Source organism: Podarcis vaucheri, assembly GCF_965113315.1.
Source record: "Podarcis vaucheri genome assembly, chromosome: 1".
Taxonomy (NCBI): domain Eukaryota; kingdom Metazoa; phylum Chordata; class Lepidosauria; order Squamata; family Lacertidae; genus Podarcis; species Podarcis vaucheri.
The window spans coordinates 61,508,562-61,531,540 of NC_138759.1; the positions used below are offsets into that span (position 1 = coordinate 61,508,562).

At 40.3% G+C, this 22,979-nt stretch overlaps 1 protein-coding gene and 1 long non-coding RNA gene across 4 annotated transcripts in view; one reads left to right on the forward strand and one right to left on the reverse strand.

Annotated features, from left to right (window-relative positions):
- NAV2 (neuron navigator 2) overlaps positions 1-22,979 on the forward strand; it is a 543,877-nt gene that overhangs the window by 24,716 nt on the left and 496,182 nt on the right. The window lies entirely within an intron of this gene.
- Positions 5,710-11,002, reverse strand: LOC309528079. Of its 2 annotated transcripts, none has more exons than XR_014217492.1 (3): positions 10,911-11,002; positions 10,384-10,607; positions 5,710-6,125 (listed from the first exon to the last, which is right to left on the reverse strand). It is a non-coding gene; the product is annotated as an uncharacterized lncRNA (long non-coding RNA). The 2 variants fall into 2 exon arrangements; XR_014217493.1 differs by having other exon boundaries at positions 10,384-10,662; positions 10,911-10,952.

A 22,979-nucleotide genomic window follows, 5' to 3' on the forward strand; every position in this document is an offset into this window, starting at 1 on the left:
ATTTTTAAATTTTTGTTGGGGGTACCCATACTTCAAGCTCCGAAAGGGATCCAAACATCACTCTTGCTGCTGTTTTAATTAAACAGTTCTATCCAGTTCTGTCCAGATAGTCTGTTTGTTATTTTCTTCATCTTCTTGTTGTTTTCATATATTCCTTTCTTTGTGATATCTGATAATCTTCACAAGCGGGTTGAAAACAAACATCTGATCACTCTTTTTTAAGTTTAAAGGAAGAAAGAGTGAAATGTAACAAGCTTTGCCATATGTAAGCTATATAAAATTGTGGCTGGTTAATGTCTATAGTGCTTCTATATAGTGGACATTTAGTCCTGGAGGCCATCTGGCTGAAGATATTTCTACCTCTCAAACTATTCTTAAACCCATGAAAAATCATTGTATTGTCATGTGCTAGATAAGCTGACATATGCTTCTGGCGCTATGCTGGTTTTTAAAGCACAGTGGTCATTCTAAAAGTACCGGTAAGTGCCCAAAGGTTATATGTGTTGATAACAGACAGAACAGAATCTGAGAGGAGGAGCAAGAAATCTTAATTTTTCCTGATGAATAAAGCCTGAAAAAACCCCCAAGGATGTAGCTTAGTTCACAGTTCATGTCTTTCCCCCTTTACTAGAATCATCATTGAAAGAGAATTAGGGGTGGGTAGAGGCATGTAAGTTGAGATCAATATATAATTTCCCAACCATTCAGTAGTGGGGGGGGGGGCCTCTGGTGGTCTTGGTGCAACAACAGGAAGTGTGTATCCTAGAGGTCTGATATCAAGTGGTATGTAAATTTACTATGTCTGTTGGACCCGGCTCGTGTAAAGCCAGGGAATCAAAGCAGGAAACAGCAGCAAGCTAGGTCTTTTCATTGCTTGGTGCAAAAGAGCAAATCTGACTCATTTAGAGTTTATCATACTGCATGTTCTGCCTGGCCCATTGATGATCAAGAGGTGATTTTGCCGTTCCGGTTAGTTATTGTTAGTGATGTTGCTGGAATTTATAATTACTTGGTGTATGAATTTGTGCAGCTCATTCATGCTTAGCTGCCTCATGAATTTGGCATCATTTCCTCCAAGTTCTGCTTTAGCTCAAAATGTAAATAAGATTCTGATCAGGAGACGAGAAAAAGAAAGCCAGATGGTGCATATAGTATATGTATACTGTGTATGTTGAAGTTATTTATTATTAACCCTTTATTCTCAAGGAGAGTGATGTTGATTGTGGTGAAAACACATGAATCAGCATCCTAAATATTCTATATTATATTCTCTAGTTACAGGATCAGCATGTGGATTATATACTTGCAGGGAGAGAGTGAGCGGAGAATGATAAAAAGCTTTCTCTATATTTTTAAAAATGTTTGCCTAAGCTTACCGTTTTGACTTAAGGTTTCTAATATACTATAGAAAATAAATTCTTAGCCCTTGGCAGAGCTTGCCAGGTTATTACTTTTGCCAGCTATTCCCAGTACCAGGGTAAGCTATCAGGTTTAAAGGCAAGAACTGCAGCTTGCTACTTCCCTTTCATGTGTCAGTAGAGAGTAACAATCTGAAGATTTCCCCCCTCCCCATAGTTATCTGGGTACTTTTTAAAAAAGGGATTTAATTGTAGAAATAATGAAATACATTTATCAGCTCATATCTGCTGAGTTAAATGCAAACACTGCCTTTTGTTTTCTTGGGGGGAAATGCAAATAATGCCACTGATAATTTAAACTTTCCATATAAGCAGCAAGATGGAACTTTTAAACTAAACTAAAACTAAACTAAAACACCCCCTTCTCAACAAAATGAATCGGTAGAAAATCAGTATCAACTGCTTGCCAAGAATTCAACACTCTACAGAAATTTTTATTTATTTATAAGTTTATTGAATTTATATACCGCTTTAATACCTGGAGGTCTCAGGGCTGTTCAGAGGTACTGAGGTGCAGCCCTTTGTCATAACTGTATATATGTTCAGTAACTGAGACTTCTAAACACACCAGTTGGACAGAGAAATAAAGGCCCTTATTTCTGGTTTAGTATCAGAGTTTTCCTTCTCCTAAATGGGCGACCTTCGCAGGTTGGTGAGCTCCCATCTTTCCCCTATTGCATGTTGACAGCTTCTAGGAGCCACAGTTGAGAGCTGAGTGCAGGGTGGGAACCAAAGGTGGACAAACTATCCCAGGAGATGCATGACATATCCCCCAGCAGAGGTACTACCCCTTCCCTAACACCCCATGCACCCCACTAATGATGTCTTTTACATTTAAAACAAGATTAAAATGAATTTAAAATTGGCCATTACCCATTTACAATTGTGTAAAGGTTGCTTATGGATTTTAATTGCTTGGACTGCAAACTTTGTGATTGATTCAGTTCCATAAGAATGCCACTTACTGTACCACTCTACAGACCTTTGAGGGAAGGGGCAAGGGACAAACCAGCCTGGTTCTTTCATCTCAATACAAGTAGGATCACAGTGCCAAAGCTGGGGTGCAAGAGGAGAGGGGAGAAGAGGGGCAAGAAGAGGAGGGCTTTTTCCTAGCTTCATAAACCATACTATTCTGAACCAGGGCAGTCTGCCTTTGTATGTGGGAGATTCCCTTTAGTCTATAATTACTGAACTGCTCCCCTGAATAGATGATAATGTGTTAAATGATGCAAGATTTTGCTTGGATAACAGACACTTTCTCACTTTTCTTTCTTTTTTTATTGGAATGAGGATACTTTTAGTCAGATTTTTTTTTAAAAAAATACTCAAACTTCTTGTTCCAAGTGGATTTCCAAATTGACATGACAAGGAGTTCAAAACAATGGATCTTTTGTCTTTTATTATAATTGGTACATGAAAATTTTATGGGTGAAGCAATTCATATAAGAACAGTAGCAGTGATTTTACAAAACTATGTTGTCAACAGCATATTGCAATTTTCTTTAAAAAAATGTCAGAATATTATAATTAAATGTATTATGAAATATGTAAACATTTCTTTTAGATTCCAGTATTTCTTTCATTTGTCAAAAGTGTCCCTCAGGAGAAGTGTACCTTGAAATGTACAGATGCTGGATCTTTAAACTCTGACAAATTTATAAGGTTGGGGTTTTTATAGCCATTCACTGGTTCCCTGCCCCCTTTCTGTAATCTTTCTTAAAGCCATCTCGCCGCCTCACATTCTGAGCATGTTACGATTCTGATTCTGGCACGGCACTTATTAACACACATTCTGCTTGCTGGTAGATGGCCTCACTGCCAGATGCTGAAATCCATGGGTGAGAGGGACCAGAATTTCACCCTGAAATAGCACATGGCAACCCAAAGGCCCAGAAAACATTCTTTGTTCATGATATACACCTATTTGCAATAATGAAGGCAGTGTTGTATTCCGAGGTACCTAAAACACAAATTGAAGAGGCTTCTTTAGCTCCAGCGTCACAAACAATCTTAATAGGGTCCCACCCTACAAAGCTGTCAAAAACCAAAATGCCAAGCATGTAGGGACTTACCCTGTTGCTTAAGGACTATTGTTCAAATACCGGTACATGTCTGGGAGTAGTGGTGCAGCAGTATCAATGGCTGCTTCTGTATCGGGGCTGGGACTAGAATGAAATGCATGCATCTTTCTGATGTTTCCTCAGATCAGTTGTGTCTTAATTGTTCTTAGCACTCCAAACCATGTTTAGTGGGGCAGGTGAGTACAGCACAAAGGATTTGCCAGCCATTTCGTAAGCTCAACTTTCTCTAGTACTCCTATACTCCAGGGATGCTTGAGCCGTGGTTCTGGGAAGCTGCTGATCTAGAAGGAAACTTCCCTTGTCCTGGACAAGTGGCTTAAGAAGTACTTGTGCTTGATTGTACGAGGTGGTCTGCTGCCGAAGCTCTCAGTGGCTCAGCCCATGAAACTGAAATGTCTGTCTCTGTCTCTTTCTTCAGGGAATGGTGTATTAGGCTAACTGCTTGATCCTGCGTAATCTTTCTCAGAGTTATTCCTTGATAAATATTTCATGAACAAGTTTTTTCAACTTTTTTCAGTTAACAGATACACACAGTACTCTTTTCCAGAGGAATTTCATTTCAATTGAGCTTATTTTAAAACGTTAATGCTCACAGCCGAAGAGTTTTCTGTGGCATATGGAAGTCTTAATATGCATACACCTAAAATATACGTAACCTTTTTTATTGTTAGGTCAGCTTGTCCCTTATTTACTCCAGTTGATGCCAGACTATTTTGTACTGGTTTAATGCTTGCTGTGAGCTCTTCTGGCTGTATTTGTCCAATGATATTTTTCTTTGATGTTTAGAGCTTTTAGCTAAGCATATAATGGAATGGGTAAAAGGGGATTATTCAGTTCTAGAAAGTAGGCTGTGTTTTATATGATGGGTTTTGCTGCCTGCAACTTGTTTTTAAAGTGAAAGTGTTAGATTCAAAATTGCAGACTTGAGGTTTCTAAATTGGAACAAGCTCTGGAAATTAGCATTTACAGGGTATCCTCTGAAACTGCCTGTGTATTTTGGGCATGTTTATTTATAAATATCATTTCACTAATGCAACATTTTTGCCAGGTAATTTTATTCAAAAATTTAATTGTCTCCTTCTTTGCTGCACATATTCATCGTTCCTAAATGCAGTAGTGATTCAGTTTGTAGGATGCTTGAGAACCCTGTAGAATGCCTCAGAAACTTTTCATACCTGTGAAACTTTGCATAATATGTGTGTATAGGCCTCATCCCCAGCCACCTTGAGTCCTGGGATGCCTGGAGAAGGGAGATTTGAACACAAATCTGGTCCTTCCTCACTTAAGAACCTGCTGCCACCAGATAAAGTGGATTTTTTTTAAGCTGCCCTTTATCAATCCTCCTAAAATCTTTCCTAGCACCTCCCTGAACCCTCTTAAAAAGGTAAAGGTAAAGGACCCCTGACAGTTAAGTCCAGTTGCGAACGACTCTGGGGTTACGGCACTCATTTCGCTTTACTGGCCAAGGGAACCAACGTTTGTCCGCAGACAGTTTTTCCAGGTCATGTGGCCAGCCGCTTCTGGTGAAACCAGAGCAGCTCACGGAAACGCCATTTACCTTCCTGCCAGAGCGGTACCTATTTATCTACTTGCACTTTTTGGCGTGCTTTCGAACTGCTAGGTTGGCAGGAGCTGGGACCGAGCAACGGGAGCTCACCCTGTCACAGGGATTTGAACCGCCGACCTTCCAATCGGCAAGCCCTACACTCAGTGGTTTAGACCACAGTGCCACACGCATCCCCTTGAAGCCTCTTAAGGTAGCATAATTTATGGTTTCTAGGGGTGTTCTAAATAAGATGAGTCCATCACTGGCTTAGGAAACAAAAAGTTTACTAACACAAAAGAAGAGTTTTAGGAAAAGGATATTCGATGGAAAAGATTCAGAAAGATTGTGTTAGCATATTCCACAACAAAACAAAAGGTTACACTCTTCAGGGGGTGGGTTGTACTTCATATGTCCTCCATATGTTATCCTTGCTGATTCTGAAAAACAGTGGTGTCCAAACTTTTTTCAAAGAGGGCCAGATTTGAAATGAAGGGCTGTGAGGGCCGACCAAAGTTGTTGACATTTTTTTAAAGATTGAACTTGTTGAACTTTCTTTAGGATTTTACCACAGGGGCTGACCGGTGAGCCGGATTAGGTCCCTGAAATGGATTTTGGACATGCCTGCTGTAAAACCTTTGATGCCTTCAGGGTCCTGCCTTGGACTGCCTGCCCCAAAGCCAGTCTTCTTAGAAATGGTCTCTTCTTACCAGCCTCTTCCACATCATGAGCTGTGCCCAGCAGGTTACAGGCAGCAGGAGGTTTTACTTTGGGCAAGAAAAGTGTTGCATCTAACTTCTTCAGTAAATTCTCTCAGTTTCTCATTAAAATAGAAATATTGGTCCTCTGTTGGTGATTACCACAAAACCAATTGCATTCTGGTTAGGGATGCACAAGTATCTTTATTTGTGCGTGTTCCAAGAGAGCTCTTAAACATACCCATGAGGTTTCCACCATGCTTTCCCTCTTCCACTACCTGAAGGGAATGGTTACAATCTAATAGATGAAGAGAAAGGCAGAGGCATCACTAAGTGTTCACAGCCTCCAGCAGAGTGTCTTTCCCACCAAAGATGGAGGCTGGACCTATAAAGAGGAAAGTGAAAGTGTATGTGTTCTGTTAAAGTTGTGGGTGAACATATCAGATGACACAGCGATTCTTCAGACAGCTCTTGTTTATTCACAGGCCAGAACAGAACTGACCGGTTCAGCCAGCCTGCTTATATAGAGCTCCACTACAACGCAACAGTAACAACTTTCTGAAACTATCCAATCAGTGAACGTCACTTTCAATTCTTTATTTACATATGTGGACCTGAGTGAAAACTATCTACAGTATTCCCCCATAACATGTTCCACTCAGTCTTCAGCTGGAAAAGACCATTTTTTCCTGTGACCTGAGAGCATCTTCACTATGGCCTTTCACAACTTTATTTTCTAATATTCACCTTCAAACAGTGGAAAGGTGGAAACTGGTTGCAGGACTGAGCACCAACCTTCCTTGTGAGTGTTTGAAGACAGGTCTTCAGCTTTATGAGCACCTGTCCTCAAATGCTTGCATTGTCTCTCATTTTGCTATCTGCAGTGTGCTTAGAACATGTAATGTTGGAAGAAGTTGTAGAAAATGTGGGAAGAACTTGCATATAGGAAATGGCCATAGCAAAGTGAGTGGGTGCCAGAGAATGTTGGAAGCTGCTCAGAGTGGCTGGGGCAACCCAGTCAGATGGGTGGGGGTAAAAATAACAAAATTATTGTTATTGTTATGTCATAGGGAGGGTGTATTGTTCTGGCAGCTAAGCACATCAAACGAAACTGCCTTTCCAGTTATATCAAGAAAGAACAATAATGTGTGATTAAGATCCAATTCTTTGTTCTATTGATATGTAAGTGTGACTAAGTAATTCCAAAACATAAAATAGGTTGCTAGTAACAGAAAACTCATAACTGTAATTAGTGAATATGGGAGCATGCCAACAGTAATCTGGCTTTCGCTCACTTAGTGGCAGAAATGAAATCTTGGTTGGCCAGAACAAAACATCTTTAGCAGTTAATATGGATTGGATAGCAGCATGATTATACATGCATCAGGCAAAGGCTATAAAGCAAATTTCATATGTCTGTTGGATTCATGGAGCCAAGGGAATTAGGAGCACAGCTGTCATCATTTGACTTTTTTGCTGCTGATGGTGGTCGCTTCCAACTCGTATGCAATTAATACATATGGCAGCCAACTGGCTATACTGAAGCATCTTTCCAATTTCTTAGACAGCCCTGAGGCTCTATTATCTGTCTATTCCATGGAAGCAATTTTTTAAAAAAAATAAAAAATATTGCCTTAAGGATTTTTTTTTTTTTGGAGCTGCCATTCATTTGCCTCTACTCTAAGGATTATTCAGTGTCTCTTTCCTCTGGGTTTTTGCATTTCCCATTCAGAACCTTGGCATTCTTAGAAATCCATGTGTCCTGCATTGATGGAGAGAAACCCTGTGAGCAATGTGGAAATAGCCCCCTGAAAAAGAGGGCTGGAAATTCTACCTACTCTAGAATTTGAGCAATCAATTCAAAAGATGGCAGTAGAAATGACTCATGGCATTTTTTATGAACTGTAATCCAGGGGGCATATTGAGCCAGATATCTGTCTGTCTGCCTGTCTGCCTGTCTGTCTGTCTGCCTGTCTGCCTGCCTGCCTCTATTCCCCAAATGTTTATAAATCACTTGGATTTGCTGCTCTTTATACAGTCTAGCACCAGCTTCCAAAAACGCTGCTGCTCTGAACAGAAGGCTGCCTCCCTACTTGCATTCAGCGCAGTGAAATGATTCACTAAACACCTCAAATTTACATCTGTTATTCAATAGAAATTCAAATAGCAAGACATTCTGGCTGCACTGGAATCTTGCCTTCTCCCCTCCTGCTCCTCCTCCTCCTCAGTATCATAAACATTCCCTTTGTCCACTTTACCTGGCATGGTGTCCTTTGGTTCAAGAGAAATGCCTGAACCACCATCCCAGTTACATCAACTACTTGTTCATACCACAAATGTGATTCTCTTTGTTCCCTTTCTTTTCATTTCTTTCCAGCTGATTAGTTGGCCCCACAGTTGCCGAGATCCGGCTTCTGATAACATCTATTAAATCTGTCTAAAGAGTTAGCTGCCTGAATTAATAGACCATTTAAGATTGTAATTTTATGGCTTTGTATTATAGCTCTACCTACATCTGATTGGAAAATGCCATGTATTGTGAATACTGTCCCCCCCCAACAGTTGCCCTTTCATCAGGTGCAGCAAAATGCCATGTCCTTTCCCGCCTCTGATTGCCTACAAGGAGATGAAATGAAAGACCCTTGTTTGAGCTTAGATGCTTCTACAAATTGAACCGAATTCGAGGAGTTAATTCCTTTGACGGTTTAATGCTGCGGTGAGCATAGAAGGGCCTGCTCCCTCTGCAAGACCTTCACCATCTGGCCTACGGGGAGGGGGCCAGGCCCTCACACTCCCAGCTATAAAGACTCCTGCAGTGAAGGCTGGACCATCAGCTGTGGTGAGGACTGCAGGGCCTGCTCCCTTTGCAAGGCTATCCCCAGCTGGTCTGGGGGCGGGGGCGGGCTCACTGGAATGAACTCTTGGGGCAGTGCTGGGTGGGGTGTTTTGCTATTGTTTCACTGCTCCCAGTGTCTAGTGTTTTTTAAAAAAATTAAGCAGCTTTTAATCTGTGGGGTTTCAAATTTTACCTGTCTTTTTTTTTTTTTTAAGGTTGGGGTTGTTTTCAATGCTTAGATAGAGGTGGCGGTTATTTTAATCTTGTCTGTAGTATACAATTGTGTTTTGAGTTTCTTTAAATTTTCTATTGGTTTACTGGTTTGTTTTGTTGTTGCCTTAAGAGAACTTGTTTTTAAGGCAGGGGTCAGCAAACCTTTTCAGCAGGGGACCGGTCCACTGTCCCTCAGACCTTGTGGGGGGTCGGACTATATTTGGGAGAGGGGGGGAAATGAATGAATTCCTATGCCCCACAAATAACCCAGAGATGCTTTTTAAATAAAAAGACACATTCTACTCATATAAAAACACGCCGATTCCAGGACCGTCTGTGGGCTGGATTTAGAAGACTATTGGGCTGGATCTGGCTCCCAGGCCTTAAGTTTGCCTACCCATGTTTTAAGGGATAGGTTCAGGACTGCCCTGGGAGTGGGCCCTAGCCAATAGGATGGCTGGGGCATGTTCCAATGGGGGGGATGCATTGGGACACCCGATCTCAGTGATCATGGGTAAGAGGAGGAATTACGCTAGGACCAGACCATGTCATTACTGAGGAGGCAGGTTTAGTCATTGTTAGAAGACTATCCCTGCCTCCATGTTGGGTCCTGACCAGAAGGATACCAGAATCAACAAGAGTGTCCCCAGTGCTTTTTTTCTTTAAAAAATGTTTATGGGTACTCTCATTTTGACTCAAGAAAATCACCATTTTATAGTTCAAATTGGGGGAAATAAATACAATAAATGGACAAAAATACAAAGATTCACAAAATGCATCCCCCCCCCAAAAAGCACTGAGTATCCCACATGACCATAAGCTGCTGTTGTGCAATGCCAGGTCTATGGTTCACAAGACCGCTGCCAACCATTAAGTGTAGATGGAGGAATTAACCTGGCATGTTTAATGGAGACTTGCTTGGATGAGGCAGATGGACCTGTTCTTGCCGCTGCCTGTCCACCAGGTTCCTCTTACGCACAGCAACCCAGGTCATGTGGGCGGGGAGAAGGGGCTTTAGTGATTCTTAGGAAGGCAGAACCTTACATTTGTCGCTATTGAAATTCATATTATTAAGGTCTTCTGGAATTCTTATTCTGTTTTCAGTGGCATTGACTACCCCTTAGTATCTTCATCCAAGTTATTTATAAAGATGTTGAACAATAATGGGCCCAGGACAGAACCCTGCGGCACACAACTTGCCACTATTTTCCAAGATGACAAGGAACCATTAGTGAGCACTGTTTGGGTTTGGGCTGTCAACCAGCTAGAAATGCAGACATTCCCAGAACATTCATTCCCTAGGCCCCTGCTTCCTGCAGTACGCTTCTGTTATGTATTGGTGCTTATATAACAACACTTGGAAATAAATGTTAATTGTGCAATCGTTTCTGCTAATTGGAAAACCTGGTTCCAGATATCCAGTTGGTTTTTAATTTTTGTAAAATGTCTCTCTTTTATTTTTTCTCATTTAACAACTAACATTCAAACTATCCTAAGCTTTTTAGTGTCACCTTCTACCTCTGTTACCTAAAAAGTGGATTCCAAAACATAGTGATTTTCTCTAAAGAAGGTAGGACCTTCAGGCTATTTTTACCTAGAATCTTTGGCAAATGTAGAATCTCCCATGTCTGACCTTACCCATATGGCCTCTTCCAACGTACTGTATTTTCTCTTTTAGTTTTAGAGTTTCAGACTTCCTTCTGTTCTCATCTCAAACATTCTGATGACAGGTTGAATAACTCGGTAGGCTTCTCAGGAGACTGGAGGAAAAAAGAACCTCATTTCTTTGATCTGCAAAGGTCACTTTCTAGTCCTAACCTGTGGAGGGTTCAGTGCAAGGAAAGTGTCCAGTAAGAACTGAATCTTCACATTTCTGCACAAGGAAGAAAAACGTGATAATGGAAGAAAAAAACAATTGACCCTGCAAAGCAAGTTTTTTTTTGTGGGTTGGGTTGGGACAAAAGTTATAGTCTGAATGTCACAGTATTCAAACCCCTTGAGTTGCTATAAGTGCTTGAAATAGTAAAAGAGCCAGATTTAATGCAGCCAAACGGGATTTGGGCATACATTTCCAACTTAACTTCTCTTAAGATACCTTATAATATGCTCTAATTATCCTACATGGGAAATGGAGAAAACAGCACTTCTAAGGTTACTCCTGTCCTTTTAAGTGTTGCACATGCAGTTCCTTCTCTTCCACTCTTTGTTCATCTTAATGACATCATAACCACCTCACAATCTGGACCACACATCCCTAGTGATTATGGCCCATGAATTTGATGGGTAGAGTTGCAGGAGCTCTAGCTTTATCCTTTGCAGGCTGATTCCTTTCCCAGGACTCTTCCGTTTTCCTTTCCTCACACCTGCAATTCTGCTTCTCCCCCCTCATGGCCTGTGAGTGCCTACCAATCCTATCCTCCTATGCCAAGTCTTCTTCCTTACAGAATTTAAGGCACTGCAAGAGGCGGTGTACAGAGCATCCTTCTCAACAATGCAGTGGTATTTGAAGCAAGAGCAGCAGGTTATTTTTTGTATCTGTTATGAATATTTAGGTTGAACTATTCATCAAGGTCTTATGAATCGGTGTACTATGGATCACTTTTTTGAAACTAGATTTATGAATAGAAGTATCTGTTTCAGTCCAGTTCATGGAAGTTGTTATAGTGAAACCCTGTTCTGCCCTCTCAAGCAATTCTGAGTACGTATTTTGCCAACCTAGAATAAATAAATAATTTAGATTGAGCAGCCACCTTTGAATAATGAGACATTTGTGAAACAAAACAAACAAATGGATCACATAAGTGGGTTAGTATTTCATTATCAGCTATTGAGACATTGTTTTCATCTTGTTCAATGGTAAAAACAACACACTTCTGGCTTCTTCAGCATTCCAAACCTCAGTTGCACTAAATGAGCACAACAGATGCAATAGAATGAAAGCCTGCCTGGCAATTCTCATGTCAGCTTTTAAGAGAGACTTCTTTGGCACATTTCTCTGTAGGTTGCATTTCTCCTCCCTTCTCTTTGCTAGTTTTGTTTCTGGAATGCAGCGCTCATTACAGTTTCTAGTATGACAGTTCTGAAATCCTCTAACAGGCTTCAGCGGTGAAGGCTTTATCATGCTGCTTCCTAAATATTGGCTGTTAAGTGCTCTGTGTGAGTCAGAATGGCTGAACTCTCTTTTTCCAGGACAAGTGTGCTACTTAGATGACAAAAATTGCATTGCCCTGTGCTGGTACCGGCTGAGGCAGGTGGGACTTGAGGTGAGGCCCAAGCAATGGTGTCAGAACAGGAAGCGCACAGTACAAAGATAAGAATATTGATGGGCCCGAGCTACTGTGGCCAATAGTTAGGGATGACAGGAGTTATGATGGCCATGGATTCCAAATCCCTGACGTAGCAGGTAACAAAAGCCGTCAATAAGTACCAGGCTGATGTTGGGTCTGCAGGACCTAGGATAGCACCCAGGTTGTAAAGAGTCAATACCTCTTGACTGCAAACTAGGAGGTTCCTTAAGGGAACAAGTCCTTGCAATTTGGTTTTGGAGCAATACTTTTTAGCTAGTACATGCATCTGCAGAAAATGACAAAGATATCTCTCTCCACCAGTATTCTATCCTCAACTGAACTCTCTTCCCACAAAGTGATTTTTTGCATTTTTGAGACCCTTGCAATGTGATAATTGCAGTTTCCAGTAGACAAGCATCTTGTTGTTTTTGAGTGAATAATGTTATGGCCGCAACTCAAAGTAAAATAAACAAAAGTATTTCATACCACTGATTTAAGTGGAAGATGTTTAACTCTTAAGTCTCCCATGGAAATCAATGAGACTTCAAAGTGCTGAATTTTGGTTGGACTGCACCCCATATATATTAAAACCTTTAATTACACTTTCAAAGTCACTGGTGAAATTTAATCTTTCAGAATAACAGATTGTGGTCTTTGGCATAGGTTGGGTTCTTTAAGAAGATAAATTATGAGCAAAGGCAGCTATTTTCCCTTGTGCATATATAGATAATTTGTGATAATTCAGGAAAGCTGCACCCCTGCATGAGATCACATAATTTGCTTTGAAGTGCTGAGCTCACTTTTATTTTTTTAAAAAATGATTCAATGGGGTACTCTTTTTCCAAGGTCTTCCTTTTGTGATATTTTTAAAGATCATTGTTAAATGTGTAGCCTCGTAGAATAATAACCAGGTGATCCTTTCCCTGATTTTAGGGTTTTGAAGTGTGTGTCATCAATCACTCTGTAAATGTGTTTGGAACATGTATTGTGTTATGATAAATGATGCTGTTCTAGGGGAACAGAAGATCAAGGAAGGCTTGTAACCTGGTTTCTATTTTGTGAAATTGCAAACAAAAAGGATAGGGTGACTATCCTGTTTTCTAGGCTTGCAAGCACACCACTTGCTTTTATATTATATGCTTTAGCAGAATCACAAAGTACTTAGTGTGGTGTAGTCCCAAAAATGTGAGTGAAAATACACCAGCGTAAGCAATCTGTGAATCATCATTTGAATTCCCTTAGTTGATTGGGGTGTAATAATTAAACTGTTTTATTGATTTTCGCTTATGGTGCTTCACGGCCCATCCTATTTACATCTAGCCATAAATAGACCTAACATATACATACATTTTGCCTCATTCCTGCATTGCTTTTTTCCACTCTGCCATAATAATACATTAAGTTAAAAGCAGCAACCTTAATCTTTATTTCTGAAAATGCATTTAAATAGCTCCCAAGAGAGAAATAGCAATCTCTCTATCTTCAAAATTTCTAGGGAATTTACATATAAACTTTAGAGCATGATTTGGAGGCTGACTAAAATGAAGTTCTGAAAGTGTTTACTAGGCACCTGAGATGGCTTAGGAGACCAAATCTTCCATGATTTCATGCTACACTTTTTCTGTTGGTAGATTTTTTTTCTTTGTAGGGCAATTTTTGCTAAAGTTATGCGTCTGTTGCACTTATAACAAACCACTAAGAGTTCTTCCAGATATATTTTTTAACAACAGTACTGTCATCATCACATCACCTCAGAAAATATAGCAAGAAGTATCACAGGCAGAGCTTTAGAGCAGGAGTTGTGGGCTGGATCTTTGCTTCCCCCACTCTTCCTATAGGCTAATTTTGACAGGTGGGTGGGGCTGGCCACCTGTCAGTCACTTGATGTCATTATGAGGTCAGATGATAACTAACCATTTGTATTTGCATAAACTTTTACATTCACAGATGTGGCTGACTGATTAAACTGTTCAGGAGGACTGGGCAATATGCTCATACTCTTGTTTTTCATTTCTGGGTTACTGTGAATGGTATGTTTCACAAGGATTTATACAACCAGTCATGAAGATCGGGTTGGCTCTATTAGTATTACCACTAATACTAATAATACTACAGGATGATCAGTGAATTACATGCTATATTAATGAATATTCATGTATTACCTTGTAATTTATTGTAGTTTCAGGAGTTTCCATCCCTGATGATAGTTTTCTAACACTTGCCTTGTATTTTCTCACAAACATGGGTACTTTTGGTGTCTTTTGGTACTTTTGATGTCTTTTGGAAGCATGGGGTGGTTCCTATTTGATTGGTATTTCCCTTATTGTTTTCTTGTTCTGCCTGCCCTAGGTTTTTTCAGTCTATATTTGGGCAGGGGAGCAACAAGTGATAAGCCAGGAAGCCTATTTTTGCTGCCTTACTTTATTCTGTTGCCTGAAGTCTAGTAGTCTTAAGTCTTGTACTAGTTTCCCCCTTGTCCCAGGAAAAGGCAACAGTATCAGCCTGTGTTGATAATACTACCTTCCTCTCCCTTGAGAAGGTGGTTTGTGAACCATAGAGTGGAGACTCCTGGGACATGGAAGGCCAAAAAGGGATGAGCACCTCTTCTGTGACTGGCAGCTTATGCCTCTTAATGAACTGGATCCCTTGATTTGCTGTGGCTGGATGAACGTTAAAGATGTTGAGCAAAGGAGAAAGAAGATTAAAAGATAAAACCAAGGCTCTTTTTTTACATATGAGCTTCTGTCATGAAAATTGTGATAATTAGATTTTATTATATTGGAACCAACAGCATCCAAAATAACATAAAAATGCTCTTCCTGAGCCCCCCTGCAGACTGTCTCCAGCTATTTTAGATCAACGTAACCTCTAATGGATATAGGAAGTAATCAATACTCTTTTAAAGACATTTAGATTAGAGCACATAAAATATTTATTCCCTGCATTTCTCACTTTAAATATATATATTTTATATTCTTTATGCATTATTGAAAGGTGCTTATCTTATTAAATTAGTTAAAATGTTGATTTTTATATTACTCTGAGATAAAACCTAAAATTAATTTGTCCAAATATTGTTGTGTAATATTGTTGTTGTACTATGAAAGAGGAAATCTGATCCATTAAGTCTGAAGTTCTAGCAAGCTAATGACCTACTGAGTGCTTTATACAGTAACTTATTTTATACAGAACTGCCAGCCAGTTTCAGGAGGGAAGTTCTGTTTACAAGCATGCTTACAAATTAGCCAAGTGTTAGCAGATTTGAAAGTCCATTGCTTGTCTCTAGCATTGAGGATAATCTACCAAAGCGAGTTTGTGGCAAGAGTGACAGTCTGGTATTTTTAAAAAGTCTCTCCCAACCCTCTGCAGTAGATTTTGTGATGGCATCTGGGACGGAAGTTGGGGTGGAGAGGAGGGAGAAGTCCTATAGTGTAAGCAAAAGTCTGTTCTGCTAGTGGATGGGCACAACTGGATGGCACTATTCTTCAGTGTCACTGGAGGGGGAGCACTCCAAACAAACTTATGCTTTCTTAAAATCCCCATAGAAGGTGCAGAAGTAGGTAAAGAGGTGTCCTCCAGATGTTGCCGAAATCTGACTTCAGTCAGCCCCAACAGGCATGGTGCATAGGCAAGGATGATGGGAATTGGAGTCCAATAGCACCTGAAGGATATCATGTTGACAACCGCTGACACAGGGGATTTAGTTTTCAGTCTCAGGCAAAAAAAAAATGAATTAGATGTGAATCCCTGTGAAATTTAATGTCATCAGTTAGCATTTACCACAGTAGTTACGACAGAGAAATTATTTTCTAACCTCTGTGCCTAGTGGAGATTCTCTATACTAAATGTTGCAAATACATACATTTGCATGGAAGATGAATAATGATTTGGTTTAAAAATAAAATTCAATATATAAAGGCACACTTGTGTTGAAATTCATGAAGCTTTTCATATTTATTGTGTTATACTGCAGCATGCATTGTTACACTGCAGCAAACATGAAGAGAAAGTGGACAGATTATCTGAACAAAGCAGATATGTAGAATAGTTGATCCAGAATGCAATCAGTTGAGTAAGCATTGCAATAACACAAAACTGACTTCTAAAACAATTTCACATATTTCAAGAGCTGTTTAAATTTTGCTTCTTACCCCTATTGTCATGAGAATAATGTTTCGGTGCAATTGTCTGTCCCCCATGCAGAATCTCAGCTATCTGCCTCCAGCTTTTGATACCATTATGCAAGCATTAATGCTACTGGCAAGATAGTGGCACTCATGGAGATTCAGAATCCCATTAAGGGGCTGCATACCATGAACCATGAAATATCAGGACAGAGGTTGAGAAAATCTGTTCACCTTCACTCTTTTTATTTATTTTTTAGCGAAAGATTACCCTGCTGGTTAAATACATGGGGGAAAGTGGCCTTTATGAAGTTCAGGATGAAAATAACTCAAATTCTATAAAATTCCAGGTCTTTTCTAGTCTTTTTCTGTAATTATGATTATTATTTTTGGGGGTGGAGGGGGGGGGGAGAGACTCAGAATCAGAATAGCTTTCATTCTGTGTTAGTGCCGTCTCATCCCAAGCTACGGAGACCTATGCATGCATAATTGGAGCTGGAACTGCAAATATAAATTAGAATGCTATTCCTGCATTGCTTTCAATGGGGTGTGCAATGAAGCACATGTTTTAACTATACATCCCCGTCCACATTTTGGTGTAATAAATAATCATGCTTACATTACCTTTAAAAGTTAAACTAGAGCTGGATCAAGCATCTGCTTTTATTTTCTCTCTCCACATGTTTTAATTCTCTTAGTCAATTATCTCTGTCATTCCTGATTCAGTTAGCAGATGCTGTTTGCCTTTAGCTGTGATAAGAAACTGCAACAACTTGTAATTGTTGGGAATACTATACAGTGGTACCTCGGGTTAAGAACTTAATTCGTTCTGGAGGTCCATTCTTAACCTGAAACTGTTCTTAACCTGAGGTACCACTTTGGCTAATGGGGCCTCCTGCCGCCGCCGTGCAATTTCTGTTCTCATCCTGAGGTAAAGTTTTTAACCCCAGGTACTATTTATGGGTTAGCAGAGTCTGTAACCTGAAGCGTCTGTAACCTGAAGTGTCTGTAACCCGAGGTACCACTGTATCTCCATTCAGTGCTTTCTTGGGAGCTTCTGGGCTTCCAGTTACTCCTAGGAACAGAATTTTGTCTGTTTCCTCTTAAAGTAGTATGTGCTTTCAAGAGTCATTTTCCTTTTGTTACAACTGAATATATCTTTGCTAAGGAATATCGCAGTACTCCTAGGGTTTAGGTTAATTGACCTCTCTATCTTTTGTGAAATTTACTACCAGTTCTCTGCAGTTTGGTATATTTCAGATTCGTTTCTCTTTCCTCACCTGCTGCCCGCCCCAGCTCCCCACCCCACCGTATACTTTTCCTGTGAACATACTCAGCCAGTTGCTTGTCTGTCAGGTTTCTCTCTCATCTGCATGAGAAACTGCAGGCAGAATCTTCCTCCAGGATCAATCTCTGCTTTCATGAATAAGCCTTGACGTAAATCTTGTCACAGAGAAAATAATGAAAAAGTGATAGAAGCCTTCAGACTGGTTGCCAGTAAGCCTTAGCATTCCCCACCCCCCTAGCCAAGGCAGTAATTTTTCCACATTAGTTTGAATGTAAGGAGAAAACCAGAGTTAAGGATGGATTTGAAAATAAAGAACACAAGTTACCAAGTGCCTTGATGCTAGTATTTCAATAAGAACTTAAGAGGAGCCTTCTGGATCTAGCCAGTGGTCCATCTAGTTCATTATTCTGTCCTTACAGTGGCCAAACTGTAGGAAGCCTGCAAGTGGGACCTGAGCATAAGTGCTCTCACCCCACCCTGTGATTTCTAGCAACTGGTGTCCAGAAGCATTACTCTCAATTACCCTCCAATTGTGAAGTCAGAGCATGGCTGTCAGGGCCAGTACCCATTGATTGTCTTTTCCTCTGTGAATTTATCCAATCCTCTTTTAAAGCCATCCAAATTGGTGGCCATCACTGCCTTCTGTAGGAGCCAGTTCCATAGTTTAATCATGGTACACAGCAGTACATGATGTTGCTAATAAGCTTTCTTATTAGAAAATGTACTAGTTGAATTACCATATTATCTTGACTTTCAGAAGACCAGTGAACAACTAAATAATATTTTTTTAAAAAAATATTTATTTATACCCCACCCTAGCCACTCTGGCTGGCTTACTGCATATATAAAACATAGTAAAATATGCTGCAAAAACATGACCTGCCACCCAAAATGGTAGCATGCGTAGTGCTTTTGGTGCTAATGCATGGTCTTTGGGCTCCTTTGCTGGGTTCTGACTCAATTAGTGATATCAGCAGGCAGCATGAACTCTGCCACCGCTTAAAATTTCTCACAGTGCTCCAGTGCAACACTGTTGGTGCATTGTGGGTAGTTAAAATTGCAGCTGGCTGACAGCATTCCTGTGCTGCTTCCAACCACTGCTGGTAATCTTGTCAAGGGGCACTGATGTCAAAAGGGATCTACCTGATGGCATTTTGTCAGGGCCCATTTCACTGTCCTTGTGTTTCCTGATGCTCTGCTCATTATCACTGGCTGTTGTGGGTGGGAATGCTGAAACAGACCACATAATGACATCTCATTATGTGAGACATCTCATTATGCCCATCCTCAAACCACACAACTTCAGTAAAGCCACAAAACTGCAATAAACAACAGTGATGTAAGTTTATAAAACCACAACACCAAACCAACAAAATCCATGTTCCGAATGCCTGGGCAGACAGCAGTGTATAAAGCCTTTGCTTGGGGATGTCAGCTATGGGGAAGACCCAAATGTCACCTAGGTAGGAGTTCCATAGACCAGGGACTGAGAATGCCCAGTCTCGTGTCACCATTCTTCTTGCTTCTGATGCGGGTGAGATAATGAATAGGGCATCTTCTGCCATTTATAATTTCTGGATCATTGGAAGTGGAGAGGACTACTTGTTGAACCCAAGTTGTTTAAGGCAGGGATGTGAAACCAGTAGCCCTCCAGATGAAGTTGGATTCCAACTCCCATCAGTCCCATTCAGTATAGTCAGTGGTGACAGATAATGGGAGTTGCAATCCAGCAACTTCCTGTGGGCCAGAGGTTCTCCATCCCTGGTTTAGGACTTTGTGCTAATAGCACCCTCAGTTTCTGTTTAGCCAGTGGGCCAAACTCTTCTTAAAATGCCAATATAGAGTTGGCAACAGAAGCTACTGCTGTTTGGCACTTATACAGATTTCTGATGTATAATGATGTACTTTCTAGCTTTCAGGAAGCATAATTTGAAGCCAACACTTGACAAAAATCTCTGGAGGTACAGCTAACAGACCCCCTTGGAAATAAGACTTCTTGCTTCATTTCCTCTCTGCTACAAATTGAATAGAACACAAGTGCAGCATGCCATTTTTGTCTGTCATGTTGGAGAACATTTCTTCCACTGTCTGATTTTGTTTTTATCCCTCCTGCCTAAAATTGTTTCATGGGAAGGGAAAACAGGTTTCTGCTCTTAAATGTCAAAAGCCACCCTGACAGAAAGGTTAAACTTAGGAATTAGAGAAAAGGAAAGAGACGTGATGTTTCTTTTTTATTTCTTCATTGATTTTGATTTGTAGACTCAGACAAAGGCTTAGGGTGCATAACAACATGCTAAAGCCATAAAAGTCATTGCAATTATTAAGCATTTTCCTCCATTTTCAGACTTCAAGCACCATTTAAATTATAACCTCTTAGCTTTGGGGGGATTCTCAGGCACAGATGATGAAGCCAATTGCTGAGAGCCTATTTTAGTCTTAACACTACACCAAGAGTAGTCTTGAGAGTGTTCCCAGTTGACCATAGAGGTCATGATGGAACTTCAAGGTGGATGCAACTGCTTCTTCTGAGCCTGCTTATTCATAAAGCAATTGTCCACCTCCCCACCTTAATTTTTGGAAGTAGAGGAGGACTGTGTTTGTGTTTTTCCTCCACTTAGTCTGTTGCCTCTACAATGGAGCTGTAGATTGCTCTATCTCAGGGAGGGGAACCTGCAGCCTTTCAGATGTTGCTAGACTCCAACTCCCATCAGCCCCCAGCCAGCATAGTAAGGTTAATGAAGCCGTAGTTATATATATGGATGACCTTAGGTTCCTCATCTCTGCTCCATCTGCTCAGTAGTCTGGATATAGTAGCATTAAAGTAGTATACTGCCCACCTGAACATCACAGGGTGGCTCACAACATAAAAATACAAAATGAGAATACAAAACAGACAATAAAACAAAAACAAACCAATACCACCCCCACTTTCCACAAACACATTTAAAAAGCCATAGAGTCTGCTTATAGGGAAATGTTTTTGCATGGCACCTAAAGATATGTAATGAATGTGTCAGGTGAGCCTCTGATGACGTGCAGCTCTATTTCTCCATAACATCTGAATCAGGAGATGTTGTGGAAGTTCTGGATCAAGATCTGAATGCAGTGGTGGACTGAATGAGGCTGACTGAATTCTGGGAAGATGGAGATATTTGCAATGGAATGAAAGTAGTTCAATGGCTGAATGTGGGAGGATGTGGGTCTTGCATAGTAAATATTAATTGCTTAAAGAAAAGCACTGGATGTTTTAATACTTCAAACTCACAAATCTGATCTAAGAAAGTAAAAATAAATGGGGGACAGGACAAAATATGTGGTCTAAGGTTTCCATTTTGCTACAGCTAGTGAGAAGCTGAAGGTTTTCTAGGTTTCTCTGCATTCTTTGTGTCTTTTAAGGAGTCTATGATGTTGAACTAGAAGAATTATGGTTTTCTAGATTTAAGCTCTGCAACATTCAAAAGAGGCGAGAACTTAAAAATTAACCTAGGTTCAGATGACACAGTAAGCCAAACCTTGGTTTAGTTCAGTGCAGTATGGGAGCAAAACAGGCCAGGGAGGAGTAAAGTGGCTGCCAGCTGCTCTCTGGAAGACCCCACATTTGTATGGTCCTGGTAAGCAATGCTTGGTTTGTCATTTTGTGTGAGCCCAGGGCCATTGTAAACTTTGATTAGTCCTTTAAAAAGTATTATTTCACTGACTTGTACGATTTTTATTTTTATCCAGACACTTTCTTCGGGCATAGAATGAAGTTGTCTTTGCAAGGGATGTTTGCAGCCTGTCACTTCTTCATTCTACTTGGCACATAAGCTGAAATGAACACTAGCTGACAGGCAACTGATCTGCGCCGGAAAGTGAAAATGACAAAGGCAGCAATCCCCTGCCCAGTTAGCACTTCCCTGTTCCTTTTGAAGTCAGTAGGACAGAGCAAATAATGTTGGGTGAACCAATATGCGATCCTATTTCAATATATATTATATAGGGATTTATTTTTCTCATAGCAGATTTTATCTTGGGAAGAATTCACAGGAATCATGTTTTAGGTACATTCATTTGCTCTTATCGTGTTGGGAAAGATCCATTTCCTATATCAGTGGTGGAATTAAAACATGTAAGGATTTCAAAGATCATGGCAACATTTTCTAAGAGTCTTGGTGGATGTGGCTCAAGTCTTTTGAGACAGACATTTGGCAAACTGGTGGCTTTCACAACTTAGTAAATCTTCTGTTTTTCTCCATCAGACAGGCTTTGATGTCTACTTAATGCAATGTTTTATCACACTTAATTGAACCCTTATACATTTATTTGTAGTAACAACAGCCTCTGCCCTTGTACATCTTTTATTGTGGTGGAGGAATTCAGAGGGGGTATGTGTTATGGGTATTATGCCATGGGTATTATCAGTGACACCATAATATTCCACAATAAACAGTATGCATCACACTTTGGGGAGCTAATTTTGGTTTTCCACGGCTACTGTTTGAAGCATTGCAAGGACAGTTTGCCCTGAGACCATCACAGCAGAACAGGAAAAAGTGAAAATGTGTACAATGACAGTAGTAAAAGACTGCTTCAAGGTCCCTGAGAAGTTAATGTGTGCACACCTCATCTGAAGTCCATTTTGAATTAGCCTTAACTTTGTTCCAGGTAATGCCCACACTTTTTAATGCAAAAGCTATATTAATATAACACTTTAAAAATAAAATTAAAATAAAACCCTGAAAAAGATTGAGGCTGCAACTATGTGTCCAGTTCCTTTTTTACTTAGGAACATATCACTGGCTGCAGAACTGCAACTTTGGGGTGCGGTTCAATAAGATTCCATCTACATCACAAAATAATGTTAAACCACCGTAAGACCCATGAGCTCCAAGATGGAAATCTGGGAATGGTGGAGGTATTAGCAGTTCTGATTGAGACCCTTTTCTACTTTTGCTCTAGAATTGGGGAACCCTTCAGTGTACATTTCTGGGGTTGTGTGGTGGGGGCTTCGGAAATGGAAGCTGAACTATGCAGGTGGAACATTGTATGCAACCTTTCATCTCTGTCTACTCAGTCTGGATAAATTCTAAACTTACGCTTTGTGTTATCTTACCAAGTTAATCCCTGCCATTCCATTAAGTTACAAATGTATGAATAATGCCATTGCTAAAACGCTTTATGAATTCAGTTTTTCTAGTTCCCCAATAGTTTAGCCTATATTATGCTACTGAAAGGCCTATCAACTTACCTGTAACAAATTCTCCATCTAGTGCCTTTTGGACGCTGCTAACTTTTCATGTTTAGCATCCAGGCCCAATTCAAAGTGCTGGTTTTGACCTATAAAGCCTTAAAGGGCTCAGGACCACAATACCTCAAGGATTGCCTCCTCCCATATTAACCTACTTGGACCCTGAGATCATCCTCTGAGACAGGCCCTTCTTTGTGTGCCTCCTCCATGAGAACGGGCCTTTTTTTTTGCAGTGGCTCACCATTTGTGGAATGCTCTCCCCAG